We start from the raw sequence: 20,624 nt of genomic DNA, 5'->3' as shown, positions 1-20,624 counted from the left end.
AAATTGGGAAGAAACTCAAACGCATGGAGGTTAATGAGCATCCTGCTTAAAGATGAAAGGGTCAACTAGGAAATTAGAGAAGAATTGAAAAGATTCATGGAAACTAATGAGAATGAAGATACAACCATTCAAAATCTTTGGGATACAGCAAAAGCAGTCCTGAGGGGGAAATACATCGCAATACAAGCATCCCTCAAAAAATTGGAAAAAAACCCCTCAAATACACAAGCTAACCTCACACCTAAAGGAACTGGAGAAAGAACAGCAAATAAAACCTACACCAGGGGATCCCTGGGTGGCGCAGCGGTTTGGCGCCTGCGTTTGGTCCAGGGCGCGATCCTGGAGACCCGGGATCGAATCCCACATCGGGCTCCCGGTGCATGGAGCCTGCTTCTCCCTCTGCCTATGTCTCTGCCTCTCTCTCTCTCTCTGTGACTATCATAAATAAATAAAAATTAAAAAAATAAAATCTTAAAAAAAGAAAAAAAAAAAACCTACACCCAGCAGAAGAAGAGCATTAATAAAGATTCAAGCAGAACTCAATAAAGACCAGAAGAACTGTAGAACAGATCAACAAAACTAGGAGTTGGTTCTTTGAAAGAATTAATAAGATAAACCATTAGCCAGCCTTATTAAAAACAAAAGACCCTAATTAATCACGAAAGAAAAAGACATCACAACCAATACTAAGGAAAAACAAACGGTTTTAAAAACATTATGAGCAGCTATACACCAATAAGTTAGGCAATCTAGAAGTTTTATGGTTTCAGGTTTTACATTTAGGTCTTTAGTCTTTTTTTTTTTTTTTTAAAGAATTTATTTATTCATGAGTGACAGAGAGAGAGAGAGAGAGAGATAAAGGCAGAGACACAGGCAGAGGGAGAAGCAGGCTCTATGCAGGGAGCCTCACATGGGACTCAATCCCAGGTCTCCAGGATCAGGCCCTGGGCCAAAGGCGGCACTAAGCCACTGAGCCACGTGGGCTGCCCTTAGTCTGTTTTGAATTAATATTTATGTACGATATAAGAAAGTGATTCAGTTTTATTTTGCAGTAATTGTCCAGCTTTTCCAACACAATTTATTTACAAGACTGTCTTTTCCCCATAGTATATTCTTTCCCACTTTGTTGGAGATTAATTGACCATATTAGCATGGGGTTATTTCTGGAATCTCTAATCTTTTCCATTGATCTGTATGACTATTTTTGTGCCAGTACCATACTGTTTTGATTACTATAGCCTTGCAGTATAGTGTGATATCTGGGAGTGTGATACCTCCATCTCTGTTTTTTCTCAAGATGTCCTTGGCTATTCAAAGTCTTTTGTGGTAAAGTGATAATCTTCTAGCTAGACTCATTAAAGAAGGGGGAACCCCCCCCCCCAAAAAAAGTCTTGTGGTTCCAAACAAATTTTAATATTATTCATTCTGATTCTGAGTAAAATGCTATTAGTATTTTGATAGGAATTGCATTGAATCTGTAGATTTCTTTGTGTAGTATGGACATTTTAACAATGTTAATTCTTCCAATTGATGGACATGGTATATCTTGCCATTTGTTTGTGGTACCTTCAGTTTCTTTCATTAATGCCTTAAAATTTTCAGAGTATAGGTATTTTACCTCCTTGATTATATTTATTTGTAAGTATTCTTTTTTGATGCAATTGTGAAAGGGATTTTTTATTAATTTATCTGTCTGCTGCCTTTTTTTTTTTTTTTTTTTTGCTTCCCCTCCTCCACCCTCCTCTTCCCCAGGGGTCCCCGAGAGGCGCACTAAAACCCCACCAGGAGGCACCAAAAAAAAAAAAAAAAAAAAAAAAGGCCAAAGTGGATGTGAGTGTAAAAACGTGGGCCCCTGAAAGTGTGTGTCAGGCTAGATAGGGGTGGGGGTGTCGGGGAGCTGGGGAGCCCCCGGGTCACAGGCTTCTAGACGGTTTTGATAAGGGCACACGCAGCTCCGCTTAGAGCTGGGTGAGCACGCCCCTGGCCTGGCTCAGTGTGTAGAAACACGACAGATTTTTGTATGTTAATTTTGTATTCTGTACCTTCAGTAATTTATTCCAGTAATATTTTGGTGGAGTAGTTAGAATTTCTATATATAGTATCATGTCATCTGAAAATAATGCAAGCTTGAGTTCTTCCTTCCAATTTGGATGACTTTTTCTTTTTTTCTTGATTGCTGTAGTTTGGACATTGAATAGTACGTTGAATAAAAGTGGTGAGAGTGGGCCTCCTTGTCTTATTCCTAATCTTAGAGGAAAAACTTCCCACTTTTCACCACTGGGTGTGTTGTTAGGTATGGGCTTGTCAAATACATGCCCTCTATACTCATGTGTGTTGAGAGGTGTTTTTTTTCCATAAATGGTTGTTAAATATTCTCAGATGCTTTTCTGCATCTAGTGTGACAGTCATATGACTTTTATTCTTTTTTTTTTAAATTCTTTGTTTTGTTAATATGGCATATCACATTGATTTGTGGATGTTGAGCCATTCTGCATCCCTGGAATAAATAACACTTGATCAATGTAAATGATCCTTTTAGTGTTTTGTTGAACTCAGTTTGCTTATATTTTGGTGAGGATTTTTGCATCTATGTCCGTCAGAGATATCGGCATGTAATTTTCTTTTTTTGTCATGTCTTTGTCTGGTTTTAGTATCAAGGTAATGCTAACCTTGTGACATAAATTTTAAGTGTCCTGTCATCTTCTGGGTTTTGGAAGGAAAGGTATTAACCCTTCTTTAAATGTTTGGTAGAATTCACCAGTGAACCAATCTGGTCCAGGATTTTTTTTTTTTTTTTAATTTGGAGATTTCTTTCTTTTATCACTAATTCAATCTCCTTACTATTCATATTTTCTATTTCTTCATGATGCAGTCTTGAAAAGTATATTTTGTTGAACTTATCCACCTTTTCTAGGTTGTCCAATTTGTTGGTGTGTAAATTTTTATAATCTCTTTTCCTTTGCATTTCTGAGTTATCAGTTGTATTGCCGCCTCTTTCATTTCTGATTTTATTTGAGCCCTCTCTCTTTTTTTCTTAGTGAGTGTATCCCAGGGTTTGTCAATTTTGTTTATTCAGAGAACCAGTTCTTAGTTTCATTGTCCTTCTCTATTGCCTTTTTATTCTGTTTATTTCTACCCTGATCTTTATTTCCTTCCCTCTACTAATCTTATGCTTTGTTCTTTTTCTAATTCCTTGAGGTGTCAAGTTGTTTGAGAATTTTCTTGTTCCTTGAGGTAGCCATTTATTGGTTGCACTGAGAGCAGTTTTAAAAAGGGAAGTTCACAGCAATCAGTTTTGATATGTTGTGTTTCCATTTTTATTAGTCTCAAGATACTTTTTTGTTTCCCCTCTTATTCTTTGATCCATTGGTCATCCAGAATATTGTTAATTTCTATGTATTCATGCGTTTTCCAGTTTTCTTCATGTTATTGATTTTTCTTTCATATAATTGTGATCAGATAAGATACTTGGTATCATTTCAACTTACTCAATTTTCTAATACTTGTTTTGTGGCCTATCATATAACCTATCCTAGAAAATGTTTTATGTGGAATTTGGAAGAAGGTGTACTCTCCTGTTTTCAGATAGAATGGTGTATATATATTTCTGTTAGGTCCATTTGTTCTGTAGTGTTCAAATTAGTTATTTCCTTATTGATTGCATAGTCTACCCATTGTTGAGAAAGAGTATTAAAGTCCCCAACCTATTCTATTGGTATTTATATCTTCTTTTAGCTCTGTTAATTTTTCTTTTATATATTTAGGTGCTCCAGTGTTAGGTGCACAAATATTTACAACCCTTTTGTCTTCCTGATGGGTTGACCTCTTTATCATTATATAATGACGTTGTGTCTTTTTTCCATCTTCATTTAATGTCTACTTTGTCTGATAAAAGTAGCTATACCTGCTTTTTTGGTGTTACTAATTCATGGAAAGTTTTTTTTTTTTTTTTAATCCCTTCACTCTCTATGTGTCTTTAAAGCTAATGTAGCACTTATAGGCAGCATATTGTTGATTTTATTTTTAATCAATTCAGCCATTCTCTTTTGATTGTAAATTTAAAGCATTTTGCCATTTTTTTCCTTTTTAAAGTTTTTTAAATTCTAGTTAGTTTACATACAGTGTAATATTAGTTTCAGGTGTAGAATATAGTGATTCAGCACTTAGATACAACACCCAGTGCTCATACAAGTGCCTTCCTTACTACTCATTATGCATTTAACCCATCTTCTTGTTCCCCTCCCCTCTAGCAATCCTCAGATTGTTGTCTATAGTTAAGAGTCTGTGTTTTTGGTTTGCATTTCTTTTTAATTTCCCCTGTGTTCATCTGTTTGTTTCTAAAATTTTGCATATGAATGAAGTCATATGGTATGTGTCTTTCTGTGACTTTCTTCAGTTAGTGAAATACTCTCTAGTTCTATCCATGTCATTGCAAATGGCAAGATTTCATTCTTTTTTATGGCTAGATAATATGGAAATGTAAACTGTTTTTTAAATTTTTATTGTAAGGACTTATTATTTTGTTAATTGTTTTGTCTTTTGTAGATCAATTATTCCTTTTTTTTAAAGATTTATTTATTTATTCATGAGAGACACAGAGAGAGGCAGACACACACAGGAAGAGGGAGAAGCAGGCTCCCCACAAGGAGCCTGATGTGGGACTCGATCCTGGATCTCAGGATCATGTGCTGAGCCAAACGCAGACGCTCAACCACTGAGCCATCCAGGCATCACTGTTCCTTGTTTCTTACCCTGTTGCCTTTTTGCTCATGTTTGATTTCTTTAGGTATCAGTATGTGTTTTTTTTTTTTAAAGATGTATTTATTTATTAATGAGAGAGAGCGCGGCATCGACACAGGCAGAGGGAGAAGCAGGCTCCATGCCCGGAGCCTGATGTGGGACTCGATCCCGGGTCTCCAGGTTCATTCCCTGGGAAAGGTAGCGCTAAACCGCTGAGCTACCCAGGCTGCCCAGTATCAGTATGTTTTAACTTAAAAAAATAATGCTCTTCTGTGTACTATGTGTTTATCATGAGGCTTAAACAAAGCATCTTAACATTATAACTGGTAACTTCACTTGAATTCTGGTAACTTCACTTGAATTCTTATTTACATTTTTATTTGTTTTCCCTCACATTTTACGTTATTGATATTATAGTTTGCTTAATTTTATATTAGGTAACTAATAACAGATTATGGTAGTTATGGTTACTTTTATATTTGGTTTATAACTCTCAAGCTAGAGGTTTTTGTTGTTGTTGATTTTTTAGATTACAAATAGTTTTAATACCTTCATAAAACTATTCAAATTGTTTGGGGCAGGGCTTATAAGCTCCTTAAGAATAGGCACTACAGCTTTTTCACAATGGGTTTGCCGCCAGAACACAGCTGTCGTGAAAACCACCGCTAAACCTAAACCAAAATGGGAAAGGAAAAGACTCACATCAACATCGTCGTCATTGGACATGTAGATTCGGGCAAGTCTACCACTACTGGCCATCTGATCTACAAATGTGGTGGGATCGACAAAAGAACTATTGGAAAATTTGAGAAGGAGGCTGCTGAGATGGGAAAAGGCTCCTTCAGGTATGCCTGGGTCTTGGATAAACTGAAAGCTGAACGTGAACGTGGGATCATCATTGATACCTCCCTGTGGAAATTCGAGACCAGCAAGTATTATGTGACCATCACTGATGCCGCAGGACACAGAGACTTTATCAAAAACATGATTACAGGCACATCTCAGGCTGACTGTCCTGATTGTTGCTGCTGGTGTTGGTGAATTTGAAGCAGGTATCTCCAAGAATGGGCAGACCCATGAGCATGCCCTTCTGGCTTACACACTGGGTGTAAAACAACTAATTGTTGGTGTTAACAAAATGGATTCCACTGAACCACCCTACAGCCAGAAGAGATTCGAGGGAATCGTTAAGGAAGTCAGCACCTACATTAAGAAAATTGGCTACAACCCCGACACAGTAGCATTTGGGCCAATTTCTGGTTAGAATGGTGACAACATGCTGGAGCCAAGTGCTAACATGCCTTGGTTCAAGGGATGGAAAGTCACCCGTAAAGATGGGAAAGCCAGCGGGACCACACTGCTTGAAGCTCTGGCTTGCATTCTGCCACCAACTCATCCAACTGATATGCCCTTGCATATGCCTCTCCAGGACATCTACAAAATTGGTGGTATTGGTACTGCCCAGTGGGTCGAGTGGAGACTGGTGTTCTCAAGCCTGGCATGGTGGTCACCTTTGCTCCAGTCAATGTTACAACTGAAGTAAAGTCTGTTGAGTGAGGCTCTTCCTGGGAACAATGTTGGCTTCAATGTCAAGAAGTATCTGTCAAAGATGTTCGTCGTGGCAACGTGGCTGGTGACAGCAAAAATGACCCACCAATGGAAGCAGCTGGCTTCGCGGCTCAGGTGATTATCCTGAACCATCCAGGCCAAATCAGTGCTGGATATGCACCTGTGCTGGATTGTCACACAGCTCACATTGCTTGCAAGTTTGCTGAGCTGAAGGAGAAGAGAGATCGTCATTCTGGAAGAAAGCTGGAAGATGGTCCCAAGTTCTTGAAATCTGGGGATGCTGCCATTGTTGATATGATTCCTGGCAAACCTATGTGTGTTGAGAGCTTCTCTGACTATCCTCCTCTGGGTGGTTTTGCTGTACATGGCATGAGACAGACGGTTGCTGTGAGTGTCATCAAAGCAGTGGACAAGAAGGCAGCTGGAGCTGGCAAAGTCACCAAGTCTCCCCAGAAAGCTCAGAAGGCTAACTGAATATTATCCCCCATACCTGCCGCCCCAGTCTTAATCAGTGGTGGAAGAACAGTCTCAGAACTGTTTGTGTCAATTGGCCATTTAAGTTTAATAGTAAAAGACTGGTTAATGATAACAATGCATCGTAAAACCTTCAGAAGGAAAGGAGAATGTTTTGTGGACCATTTGTTTTTTTGTGTGTGTGTGTGTGTGGCAGTTTTAAGTTATTAGTTTTTTTTTAACGCTATAATTTAAGCTACACAGGTGACTTTCTACAGGATGCACTTTGCATACTATATGTTGGCAAATCAAACTCCAATAAAACTTACATTAATTTTAAGGAAGGTCAATCAACATCTATATTTATATCTACATTATCATTGATCTGTCCATTTCAATTCATTTTCCTGTTTCATTAGGCTTTTGTTAAAAATGTGTTCTTTTAAAAAAATGTGTTACTTTTCTGAAAGATGGACTTCTCCTGAAGAACTATCTTTTTTTGATTCATAACCATATGAAGCTCTATACAAAGGCTTCCTGGTTTCAAATATTTGGATGTTAACAAAACAGCATAACATGCACTGTTAAATCATATTTTCAAATTGTAGAAGCTAATATTACTTAGACTATTTGTATGAATCCTAGTAATTTTGTTTTCTTTCCTATGTTTTTGGGTTTTGTTTTTTTATTTTATTTTTTAAATTTATTTATTTTTAAATTTCTCTTTATTGGAGTTCAATTTGCCAACATATAGCATAACACCCAGTGCTCATCCCATCAAGTGCCCCCCTCAGTGCCCATCACCCAGTCACCCCCACCCCCTGCCCACCTCCCTTTCCACCATCCCTTGTTCATTTCCCAGAGTTAGGAGTCTCTCATGTTCTGTCTCCCTCTCTTATACTTCCCACTCATATCCTGTTCATCAGGGATATTGGTCTATAATTCTCCTTTTTGGTGGGGTCTTTGTCTGGTTTTGGAATTAAGGTGATGCTGGCCTCATAGAACAAGTTTGGAAGTATTCCATCTCTTTCTATCTTTCCGAACAGCTTTAGTAGAATATATATGGTTTCTTCTTTAAACGTTTGATAGAATTCCCCAGGGAAGCCATGTGGCCCTGGACTTTTGTGTTTTGGGAGGTTTTTGAGGACTGCTTCAATTACCTCCCTGGTTATCGGCCTGTCCAGGTTTTCTATTTCTTCCTGTTCCAGTTTTGGTAGTTTGTGGTTTTCCAGAAATGCGTCCATTTCTTCTAGATTGCCTAATTTATTGGTGTATAGCTGCTCATAATATGTTTTTAAAATCGTTTGTATTTCCTTGGCGTTGGTGGTGATCTCTCCTTTCTCATTCATGATTTTATTAATTTGAGTCTTTTCTCTTTTGTTTTTAATAAGGCTGGCTAATGGTTTATCTATCTTATTAAATCTTTCAAGGAACCAACTCCTGGTTTTGTTAATCTGTTCCACAGTTCTTCTAGTCTCTATTTCATTGAGTTCTGCTCAAATCTTTATTAACTCTCTTCTGCTGGGTGTAAGATCTACTTTTTATTTTTTCTCCAGCTCCTTTAGGTGAAAGGTTAGCTTTTGTATTTGAGTTCTTTCCAGTTTTTTGAGGGAATGCTTGTACTGTGATGTATTTCCCCCTCCAGACTGCTTTTGCTGCATCCCAAAGATTTTGAACGGTTGTATCTTCATTCTCATTAGTTTACATGAATTTTTAAAATTCTTCTCCAATTTCCTGGTTTGACCCTTTCATCTTTTAGCAGGATGGTCCTTAACCTCCATGTGTTTGAAATCCTTCCAAACTTCTTGTGATTTAGTTCTAATTTCAAAGCATTATGGTCTGAAAATATGTAGGGGACGATCCCAATCTTTTGGTATCAGTTAAGACCTGATTTGTGACCCAGTATGTGGTCTATTCTGGAGAAAGTTGCATGTGCACTTGAGAAGAATGTGTATTCAGTTGTGTTTGGATGTAAAGTTTTGTAAATATCTGTGAATTCCATCTGGTCCAGTGTATCATTTAAAACTCTTGTTTCTTTTATGATGGTGTGCTTAGAAGATATGTTGATTATAGAAAGCGCTACATTCAAGTCACCAAGTATAAGTGTATAATTATCTAAGTATATCTTAACTTTGGTTATTAATTGAATGATATACTTGGCCGCTCCCACATTCGGGGCATAAATATTGATGATTGTTAGGTCCTCTTGTTGGATAGATCCTTTAAGTATGATATAGTGTCCCTCTTCATCTCTTACTACAGTCTTTGGGATAAACTTTATCTGATATGAGGATGGCTACCCCTGCTTTCTTTTGAGGATCATTTGAATGGTAAATGGTTCTCCAACCTTTTATTTTCAGGCTGTAGGTGTCCTTATGTCTAAAATGAGTCTCTTGTAAACAGCAAATAGATGGGTCTGCTTTTTGTCCAGTCTGAAACCCTGCATCTTTTGATGGGATCATTAAGCCCATTCATGTTCAGAGTTACTATTGAAAGATATGAATTTAGTGTCATCATGATACCTATTCAGTCCCTGTTTTTTCTGGATTGTTCCCTTGGACTTCCTCTTTCTATTACAGAGTCCTCCTTAGTATTTCTTGCAGAGCTGGCTTGGTGGTCACATATTCTTTCAGTTTCTGCCTATCTTGGAAGTTCTTTATCTCTCCTTCTATTCTGAATGAGAGCCTTGCTGGATAAAGTATTCTTGGCTGCAGGCTCTTCTCATTTAGGACCCTGAATATATCCTGCCAGCCCTTTCTGGCCTGCCAGGTCTTTGTGGAGAGGTCTGCTGTTAATCTACTATTTCTCCCCGTAAAAGTTAGAGATTTCTTGTCTCTTGCTGCTTTAAGGATCTTCTCTTTATCTTTGGAATTTGCAAGTTTCACTATTAAATGTCGAGGTGTTGAACGGTTTTTATTTATTTTAGTGGGGGATCTCTCTTTCTCCTGGATCTGAATGCCTGTTTCCTTCCCCAAGTTAGGGAAGTTTTCAGCTATGATTTGTTCAAATATGCTTTCTGCTCCTCTCGGTGCCCTCAGAAACCTCAATTAAACGTAGATTTTTCCTTCTGAGGCTGTCATTTATTTCCCTTAACCTATCCTCATGATCTTTTAATTGTTTTTCTCTTTCTTCCTCAACTTCCCTCCTTGCCATCAACTTGTCTTCTATGTCACTCACTCTTTCTTCTACCTTGTGTACTCTTGTCGTTAGGACCTCCAGTTTGGATTGCATCTCATTTAATTGATTTTTAATTTCTGCCTGATTAGATCTAAATTCTGCAGTCATGAAGTCTCTTGAATCCTTTATGCTTTTTTCTAGAGCCACCAGTAGCTTTATAATTGTGCTTCTGAATTGGCTTTCTGACATCGAATTGTAATCCAAATTCTCTAATTCTGTGGGAGAGGACTGTTTCTGATTCTTTCTTTTGAGGTGAGTTTTTCCTTCTAGTCATTTTGCTCAGTGAGTGGCCAAAAACAAGTTGTACTGGGAAAAGGAGAAAAAGAGAGAAGAGAAAAAAGACAAGAAAAAAGAAGAGAAAAAAAGGGGGGGGGGGGAAGCAAACAGAAAATAAAAAACAATTGGGAGTATCCTCTGATTCTATATACTGTAAATCCCTCGACTTCCCCTGGAACTTTCCAGTGCTGCTTGGTCAATCACTTGCTTTTCCCCTGTCCGTCTAGCTGGTCTTCTGGGGGAGGGGCCTGCTGTGCTGATTCTCAGTTGTCAGCACTTGGGGAAGCTGCTTAGCCCTCTGCCTGGTGCATGGCTCAGTGGGAGTTGTTTTTCCTGTTTATCCGGTGAGGCCACTGTGAAGTTCAGTGGGGGTTGTTTATCCTGTGAGGCCCCCAGGAATAACAACAGTGGCGGCGGCCAGCTCTCCAGCCCTCGAGTCAGCTCCAGCAGTAACTCCTGCAGCTCCCAGTCCTCAGGGGCCTGGATGCTCCAGGGGCGGGGCCGCCAATCTGCACAGCTTGGGGCTGCCCAGTGGCAGAGGCGTCTTGGCTGCCCTGTGCCCTCCTGGCTTCTGCCTGTCCCGGGGAGAGCGCCGGGTCCTGGGCTGTGTCCCCCAGCACCCTGGGCTCCGGGCCTGTGACTCTGGAATCGCACTCCCCGGCCGCACAGCCCCCTCCTCACGGAGCCTCTGCCCGAGCCCCTCCTAGCTGCTCCCGGGTCCAGCGGTGCGTGCTGCAGCCCTTTAGGGAGCTCGGCCGGGGGTTGTGGCGGGCTCTCTCCGGGGCCCGGGTGCTCTGTTAGTGCCCCTGAGAGCCTGAGGCCATCCCCGCCCCTCCTGGGATCCGGCTCCAATCCCCTGCGAGCACCTTTCCGCCTTGCCGTCTGGGAAGATTGGTGCAGCTCCTGCTTCTCCGGGTCGGGGCTTTCCTGTCCTGGGGGCACTTGCCCGCAGCCTTAGCCCATTCCTCGCGGGGCCCCTCCTCCTTGGATGCTTTTTATTTCTTTGTTTTTTTTTTCCATCTTCCTACCTTGATAGAAGCTCGAACTCTTCTCACTGTAGCATTCCGGCTGTTCTCTCTTTAAATCTCGGGCCGAATTCGTAGGTTTTCAGGATGATTTGAAAGTTATCTAGGTAAGTTGGTGGGGACAGGTGACTTGGGGACCCTACTCTTCTGCCGTCTTGCCCCCTCCTCCATGTTACTAGTTTTTAAAATCAGTACTTTTTTAATGGAAACGACCAAAAATATGTCACAGAATTTTGAGACCCACTAAAACAAACGTTTAATGAGGGGGGGACAAAAAAGAATAGGCACTACAGGGGTCTCTGGGAGGCTTAGTCAGTTAAGCATCTGACTCTTGATTTCAGCTCAGGTCATGATCTCAGGTCATGAGACGGAGCCCTGTGTCAGGCTCTGTCCTAAGCATGGAGCCTACTTGAAATTCTCTCTCTCTCCCTGCTCCCTTTTTCTGTCCTTCCCTCTGCTTACTTGGACACTCTAAATAAATAAATAAAACCTCACAAAAATAGGCACTATAACATTTATTTATTGTATAGATGACACAATGTTAATTTCAGGTATACACCATAGTAATTTGACAAGTATATACATTATGTTCACCACAAATGTCGCTGTCTGTCCCATTGTATCACTCTTAAAATATCATTTACTATATTCCTTATGCTGTGCTTTTATTCCCATGACTTGTTCATTTCATAACTGGAAGCATGTATCTTCCTCTCCCCTTCACCCATTTTGCCTAAACTCCACTCCTTCCCCTGGACACTGTCAGTTTGTTTTCTGTAATTATAGGTCTGATTCTGCTTTTTGTTTGTTTACTCATTTATTTTTTTGTTCCACTTATGAGTAGAATTATATGGCATTTATCTTTCTCAGTCTGACATTTCACTTAGGATAATACCTTCTAGGCCCATCCATGTTATCGCAAATGACATGATCTCATCCTTTTTATGATTACATAATCTATTGTATATATATCACATTTTCCTTAACGACTCATCTATTGGTGGGTGCTTAGGTTGCTTCCATAACTTTCCTATTATATAGCTGCAATAAGCACAGGAGTGCATATATTTCTTTTGAATTACTGTTTTAGTTTCTTGGGTGGCAAATAACCAATAGTGGATTTATTGGATCACATGGTAGTTTTTAAAATTTTTGAGGAATTTCTATACTGTTTTCCTCAGTGGCTTCACCAATTTACATTCCCACTAACAGTGCACGAGGATTCCCTTACCTGCATCGTAGTCAACACTTGTCATTTTGATTTTAGCCATTTTTAAAAAAGATTTTATTTATTTATTCATGAGAGACACACAGAGATAGCCAGAGACACAGGCAGAGGGAGTAGCAGGCTCTCTGCAGGGTGCCTGATGCGGGACTCGATCCCAGGACTCTGGGATCACACCCAGAGCTGAAGGCAGACGCTCAACCACTGAGCCACTCAGGCATCTCTGATTTAGCCATTGTAACTGGAGTAACATGATACTTCATTGTGATTTTTATTCGCACTTCCCTAATTAGTGATGTTGGGCATCTTTTCATGTGCCTATTGGTCATTTCTATGTTGTCTTTGGAAAAGTGTCTATTCAGGTGTTCTGTTCATTTTTTAATTGGATTGCTTGTTTTCTTGGTGTTGAATTGTACAAATTCTTAACATATTTTGGATATTGACCCCTTATCAGATATAGTTTTAGTAAATATCTTCTTCCATTTAGTACATTAGGTTGCCTTTTTGCTTTGTTAATTTGGTTTCCTTTCCTATGCAGAAGCTTTTTTGGATATAGTCTTAATATTTTATTTTTGCATTTGTTTCCCTTGCTGTAGGAGACATATCCATAAAGATCTTGCTAAGGCTGCTGTCAGACAACTTACTGTTCAAGGATTTTTATGGTTTCAGATTTCACATTTAGGTCTTTAATCCATTTTTTTTCTCTTTTTTTTTCTTTAATCCATTTTGAGTTTATTTTTGTGTATGGTGTTTGAAAGTGGTCCAGTTTCATTCTTTTACATGAATCTGTCCAGTTTCCCTGCACTGTTTATTGAAAAGACTGTTTTTTTCCTTTTGTGTAATTTTGCCTTCTTTGACATAGATTAATTGATCAGATAACCATGTTTTTTTTTTTTTTTCTTTACTGTGGTCTCTATTACTGTTCCATTGATCTATGTGTCTACTTTTTTTTAAAAAAGATTTTGTTTATTTATTCATGAGAGACACACAGAAAAAGAGGCAGAGACATAGGCAGAGGCAGAAGCAGGCTCCATGCAGGGAGCCCGACGTGGGACTCGATCCTTGGACTTGAGGATCACACCTGGGTTGAAGGCAGGCACTAAACCGCTGAGCCACCCAGGTGTCCCTCTATGTGTCTACTTTTGTGCCAATACCATATTGCTGTGCTTAGTACAGCTTTGTAATAGAACTTGAATTATCGAATCTGGGATTGTAATACCTCCAGCTTTGTTGTTCTTTCTCAGTATTACATTGGTTTTTAAGGGTCTTTTGTGGATTTATACAAATTTTAGTAGTATTCTAGTTTTGTGAAAAATGCTGTTGCATTTGATAGTGATTATACTGAATCTTTAGATTGCTTTGGATAATATGAACATTTTTTTTTTAATCCAAAAAATACTGAGTGCCTGTTATGTGCTAGATAATGTTCCAGGTACTTGGGACATAGCAGAGAACATGACCAAGGGCCCTGCCCTCACGGAGCTTATAGTTTAGCATTTGTCATCCCCACACCTGCATGTAGTCTGTGACCCTGAGGAGGCCACCACTCTATGCCTGCTCTTGGCTGCTTGACGTGGGAACAGGCCGGCCCGGCTCAGGGGGACAGTGTGCCTGCTACACCATGAAGGCCAAACAGGACACCCGCTCCCAACCCACCACTCAGACAGTAGAAAGGGCTGGAAGTTGACTTTTAATAATAAAGTACAAGGGGAAAAAGGCAGAGAGCATTGGGCTGGGTGGTCAGGTGTCCTACCACACCAGGGCCCGGGCTAGCTATACAAAGTGCTGCTGTTGCTGCTGTTGGTGTTGCTGCTTGGTGGTGGCCTTGCTGGCAAGGTCCTTGGCCTTCTCTGTAGCTGCCAGTGCCATCTCCTTTGCCTTCTCCTTGGCTTCCTTGGCTGTCTCAACAAAGGTTTTGGAAGGGGCCTCACCTTGCAGCTTGGCCAAGATATGTTCAAAGCCCTTCATTGTCTTGGTCACGTTGCTTTTGAACCAGGCAAGACCAAATTTCTGGACAGCTCTGGAGACACCAAATAACCTAGAGGAGACCCAGGCTTCCTGGCAGATTTCGGTCCAGCCACTGTTAGCAGAATTCACACAGTAAACACATCGTTCCTCCACCACCATCAGCCATCAGTTGATGTTCCAGGTGAAGGTGGTCATGGTCTGGTTCTGTGGTCCACAGTAGAATCCTCCAGGATGTACCCTGAGTGAGCAACATTGGCAGGAAATAGTCACGCAGCCCAGCGAGGCATCCTGATGGTCTTGGTCAGGAGACGCCGGGACAGGAGTTTCTGGTCAGGGTTCACCTCCCGGTGCACAATGTCTTCCGTCAAGACACGTTTGCTATAGGGATTTGGGTATCACTGCCAGAAGGTAGTGAACACTTGGTCCCAGGAACTCCAGAGCATGCTCTGGCCCAGGAAATACTTCACCATCGTCCCGGCCAGGCGGGCTCAGCACCCGCGCAGCGTCAGGGGTGCGAAGTCTGGAGAGAGGCGGGGGGGGGGGGGGGGTGGCACGCAGAGGCCGAGTCAGGACTCGGCGCACACCCGCCAGACTCACAGCTCAGTAACCACCACACCGCGCCCGCGGAGCTGTCGGGCGCGCACAACTTCCAGTGCAGCCGAGCAGTACCAACCACTTCTGGCGCCCGGGCCTGAACATTTTTTTAATATGAAGATGTTAAGAATATAAATTCTTCCAATCCATGAGCATGAGCTATGTTTCCATTTGTTTGAGTCATTTTCAATTTCTTTCTTCAGCATTTTGTAGTTTTTTGAATGAGGCCTTTAACTTCTTTGGTTAAGTTTGTTCCTAGATATTTTTTATGCATCTGTAAATTGTGTTATATTTTTAAATTTCACTGTTATTAGTGTATAGAAAAGCTACTGATTGTGGGTATTAATTTTATATCCTGTGACTTTACTGAATTTATTTATTTATTTATTTATTTTTTTAAAGATTTTATTTATTTATTCATGAGAGACACAGAGACAGAGAGAGGCAGAGAGAGGCAGAGACACAGGCAGAGGGAGGAACAGGCCCCATGCAGAGAGCCTGACGTGGGACTCGATCCCGGGTCTCCAGGATCAGGCCCTGGGTCAAAGGCAGTCACTCAACCGCTGAGCCACCCGGGCTGCCCACTTTACTGAATTTATTACTTCTAGGTTTTTGGTGGGTTTTTTTGGATTTCTAGGTATAGAATCATGTTGTCTGCAAATAGTGACAGTTTAACTTCTATTTATTTGTTTGTTTGTTATTTATTTGCCAATACGGCTCTTAGTTTTCTTGTCCGATTGCTGTGGCTAGAACTTAACTATGTTTTTTTTTTTTTTTAATTTTTATTTATTTATGATAGTCACACACAGAGAGAGAGAGGCAGAGACATAGGCAGAGGGGGAAGCAGGCTCCATGCACCGGGAGCCCGACGTGGGATTCGATCCCGGGTCTCCAGGATCGCGCCCTGGGCCAAAGGCAGGCGCCAAACCGCTGCGCCACCCAGGGATCCCTAGAACTTAACTATGTTAAGTAAAAGTGGTAAGAGTGGACATTTTGTCTTGTTCCTGATCTTGGAAAGAAAATTATCTGTTTTTTATCATTGAGTATTATGCTAGCTATGGGTTTTTCTTATATGGTTTTTATTATGTTGAGGTATATTTCCTCTAAACTCACTTTGTTTAAAATTTTCATAATGAATAGATGTTGTACTTTGTCAAATACTTTTTCTGCATCTATTGAGATGATCATATGATTTTTATTCTTCATTTTGTTGATGTGGTGTATGACATTGATGGGTCAATGTGGAACCATCCTTGCATCCCTAGAATAAACCCCACCTGATTGTGGCAGTAGGTCTTTTAAATGTATTGTTGTATGTGGTTTGCTACTATCTTGTTGAAGATTTTTAAATCTATGTTCATTGGAGATATTGGCCCGTAGTTTTCTTCCTTTTTTTTTTTTTTTTATGTCTTTGTCTAGTTTTGGTATCAGGGTAATGCTTGCATCATAGAATGAATTTGGAAGTTTTTGTTCCTCTTCTACATTCTGTAATAGTTTGAATAGAATTTGTATTAACTCTTCTATAAATGTCTTTTACAATTCACCTGGGAATCCATCTGGTCCTGGGCTTTTATTTTTCAGTAGTTTTTGATTACCAATTCAATTTTGATACTTGTAATCAGTTTGTTGAGATTTTCTATTTGTTCCTGGTTCAATTTTGGAAGACTCTGTTTCTAGGAATGTATCTATTTCTTCTAGGTTGTCCAGGGTTGGTGTTTTGTTTTGGTTTGGCTTTTTTGAGAGAGAGAGCAAGAGTGTGAGTGTGGAGAGGGGGAGAGGGAGAGTGAGAATCCTCAAGCAATCTCCCTGCTGTGTGCAGAGCCCACAGGGCTCAATCCCAGGACCTGGAGATCATGACCTGAGCTGAAATCGAGAGTCAGGCATTCAATTGACTGAGCCACCCAGGCACCACTAGGTGTACAATTTGTTGGCATATAATTTTTTGTAGTATTCTGTTATCAATTTCTGTGGTGTCAGTTGTTATTGCTCTCATTTCTGATTTTTTTGATTTGGGTCCTTTTTCTTTTTTTCCTAATGAGTCTGGCCAGGGGTGCCAACTTTGTGTGTCTTTTCAAAGAACCAGCTTTTGGTTTCTTGGATCTTTTCTTTTCTTTTCTTTTCTTTTCTTTTCTTTTCTTTTCTTTTCTTTTCTTTTCTTTTCTTTTCTTTCTTTTCTCTTTCCTTCTTTGTTTCTCTGTCATCTTTATTATTTTTTTCTTCTATTTACCTTGGGCTTGGTTTGTTCTTGTTTTTCTAGTTCCTTTAGGTATAAGGTTAGATTGTTTCAGCTTTTCTTATTTTTTGAGGTAGGGCTGTATTGCTACATACTTCATTCTTATAACTGCTCTTGCTGTGTTCCAAAAATTTTGGACTATTGTGTTTTAATTTTCAACTGTCTCTATGTATTTTTCATTTTTTATTTGATTGTTTTGTTGTTGTACTAAAACAACAAAAATTGATTGTTTTAGTTGTACTAAACTGGTTGTTTAGTATCATATTCACCTCCATGTGTTTGAGAGTTTTTCCAGTTTTCTTTTTCTTGTGATTTATTTCTAGTTTTATACCGTTGTGATCAGGAAAGGTGTATGGTGTGATTTCAGTATTCCTAAATTTGCTGAGGCTTGTTTTTGGCCTAATATGTGATCTGTTGTGAACAATGTTCCAGGAATGTTCTTTATATGTTATATGTCCATCTGGTCCATCTCTTTTGCTGTTCTCTTGCCATTCTTTCTTTGGTTGTTCAGAAGCTGTTCAGTCAGCCCTCATTTTTTCTTCAGGAGGAATTATTCTATTATTAGGTGGACTTTGGTGTGTTCTGTGGAGGTGAGTTCAGGGTCTCCTTATGTCACCATTTTGGACCTATACTAGAGTTTTAAGTGAATTATGTATCATGATTACCATATTACATAGTGTACCATTGGTTGTATATTTATCATAAGCATTAAGTTTTAAGCTGCCTACTTATGTTTTTATGACTTTATCATCATCCTTTTATTTTGACGCAAAAGATTTTCTTTAACATTTCTTGTGAGGCAGGTCTAATGTTAATGAACTAACTCTCTCAGCTTTTATTTGGAAAAATCTTTATCTCTCCTTCATTTCTGAAGGACAACTTTGGGTATAGATAACTTAGTTGAAAATTTTTTTTTTTCTTTCACATGTTTTGAATATATTCTCCCATTTTTTCTGACCTAAGATGTTTCTGTTGAAAAATCCACCTGTAGTCTTATGGAGGAGTCCCTTGTATGTAACTTGTCTCCTTTGCCACTTTCGAAATTCTTTGTCTTCAACTTTTGACAATTATAATCTGTCGTCATGTGGCCCTATTCATATTGAATCTACTTGGGGGTATTTTGGGCCTCATGGATCTGTATGTCTATTTCTCTCTCCAGGTTTGGGAAGTTTGTAGCCACTATTGCTTTAAATATCTTGTCTCTTCCTTTCTCTTCTACTTCTTGAATTCCCATAATGCAGATACTGTTTCTTGTGATTGTGTTCCATAGGTTCCATAGACTTTCTTCATTCTTTATTTTTGTTCTAATGAGTTGATGATTTCAAATGTCTTGACTTCTAGGTCATTGTTTTTCTTCTTGGTTGAGTTTGGTTTTGAAGGTCTTTATTGGATTATTAGTTTCACTCATTGTATTTTTTAGATGTAGAATTTGTTTTTATTTTGTTTTTGATAGTTCCTATTTCTTTGGGCTTCTCTTTTCATGTTCTCTTTTCCTCATTTCACTGAGTTGGCTGTGTATATTTTTCACTAAACTTTAAAAGCATTATTCTCAATTCTTTGATAGATCATAGATCTCCATTTCTTTAGTTATTTATTGGGGCTTTATAAGTTCCCTTTGATGGTGCCCTATTTATCTTACTTTTATGATCCTTGATTCCTGACGTTGGTGTCTGTATGTGTGAGTAAGTATTCTCCTCTTCCAGACTTAGGTTCACTTTGACAGACAATTCACTAGTTAGCTTAGTTTGGGTTTCTGGACATATCTGCTAGTAACATCCTTGGGTAGGTGAGGCTTGCTGTCAGGATCTGTTTTTGGGTGAGGCCAGTGCCCAAGCTCTGAGGTTGGCCTGTGGGTTGGGGATGCCGCTAGCTGAGATTGGATTACTGCCTTGATTTCCTTCCTAAGCAAGGCTATAGGCTAGGCTCTGTGGTTTCGTAGGTTCTCTGGTCAGGTTTCCTAGATGTTCAGGGCTGGGTACTATCCTTAGCAGTGCGTGGGGCTATGAATTACTATTACAGAATGGTAACTCTGGAAATTGGATTTTCCTGTCTTCTGGGTTTGTTTCTCTGCCTGTTCTAGTTGGTTTAGTGATGTTTTTAACTCATTTTGTAAAGTCTGTGTTGTCACATATGACCACTGTCATCTTGTTTGTGTTACTGTAGTGGTCAGCTAGTGACTTGAGAAAGTCTGTTAAACACCTGGTGTCTCCTCTCCCCCAAAGTATCCTATATTTAGTAGATGGGCTGTGTGTATTGGGGAAAACCTTCAACTTTCAGCCAGGCAATATACAACTCTAACATAACCTTTACTTTCTGCTTATAGAGAATCTGAAGGTCAAAGTTGAGGGTTTAGAGCCTCTCAGATTTTTTTTTAGAGCATTCACTGATCTGTTTATGTGTGTTTAGTCATCTAGATCCCTATATGAAAGTAGTCCTTATTGTCTTTATTCCCCAGCCTTTCTTCCCAAGCTTTTCGTTTGTTTATCCCAAATGTTACCCCTTGTCCAGGTGGTAGCAGCTAATGCATTTACTTTAAGTGTTTTTGAACCCCCCCCCCCCCCCCCCCCCCCCCGCCCGGTAGTTGACTCCAATTTGGGAGAGTTTTGGGTAAGACAAAATAGAGGCAAGTCTTAGAGCTGGTACTTCAGGAAGCCAAAATCCAGGACTAAACAATCAACCTCAGTTCTCTGATAAAAAGCTCCATTTTCCTCCTTCTTGTACTAGGATCCTATACATAGAATGTGGGCTATTGTCTTCCAAGATGCCACTGAGAAGGGAAGCAGGGGATACGGCCAGGCTGTTAAAGGCTTTTTTTTCTCTTTCCTGGTTGCTGTAAATGGTAATTGATTTCTAGAGTTCTGACGAGGTTGATGGCGATAGTTTTTGCCAGTTTATTTACTGCTTTTGTGGAAGAACATGCTTTTGGAATTCCCTACTCCATACTGTGTTCATTGACATAACTATATGCTTATTTTTAGGTATGATTTTTTAACATATTAAAACGGTTTCATCATTAACCACAAATGCAAAGGGACTGAGTATTGAAAATATAGCAAGAAGATGATGTGGAAATGATATAAACAAAGAATCAGAACTATTAACATCCCATGGCTCTTTCTTCAAACTTCATTTTTATAGTGTATATTAGTGGCCAGTGCCATAGACTTATGAATTAGGAACAACTGGAATAAAAAGAGCTTTTTGAACCCTAAGCAGCCTGTCAGTGGAGGAGATTCTGTAGAGTGTGTGTGTGTGTGTGTGTGTGTGTGTGTGTGTGTAAAGAAAAGGAGCTATGAAGTTGGACATCAATAGATGTTCTATTCCAGTGCCTATGTTCATGAGGTTCTAGTGTTTTCGGACTTGG

General features: G+C 39.7%; 1 protein-coding gene and 2 pseudogenes across 1 annotated transcript in view; 1 reads left to right on the top strand and 2 right to left on the bottom strand.

Moving 5' to 3' along the window:
* The window catches only part of LOC112655464 (ferritin heavy chain), a 97,917-nt gene that overhangs the window by 42,384 nt on the left and 34,909 nt on the right, over positions 1-20,624 (bottom strand). The gene's annotated exons all lie outside the window — the stretch shown is intronic.
* On the top strand, positions 5,372-6,992 carry LOC118353667 (elongation factor 1-alpha 1-like; annotated as a pseudogene).
* On the bottom strand, positions 11,751-19,790 carry LOC125754700 (PRELI domain-containing protein 1, mitochondrial-like; annotated as a pseudogene).

This window comes from Canis lupus, chromosome X (genome assembly GCF_003254725.2).
Source record: "Canis lupus dingo isolate Sandy chromosome X, ASM325472v2, whole genome shotgun sequence".
In the NCBI taxonomy this organism is placed as follows: Eukaryota; Metazoa; Chordata; class Mammalia; order Carnivora; family Canidae; genus Canis; species Canis lupus.
The sequence above is the reverse complement of the archived record's forward strand: the minus strand, read 5'-3'. Positions and strand labels throughout refer to the sequence as shown.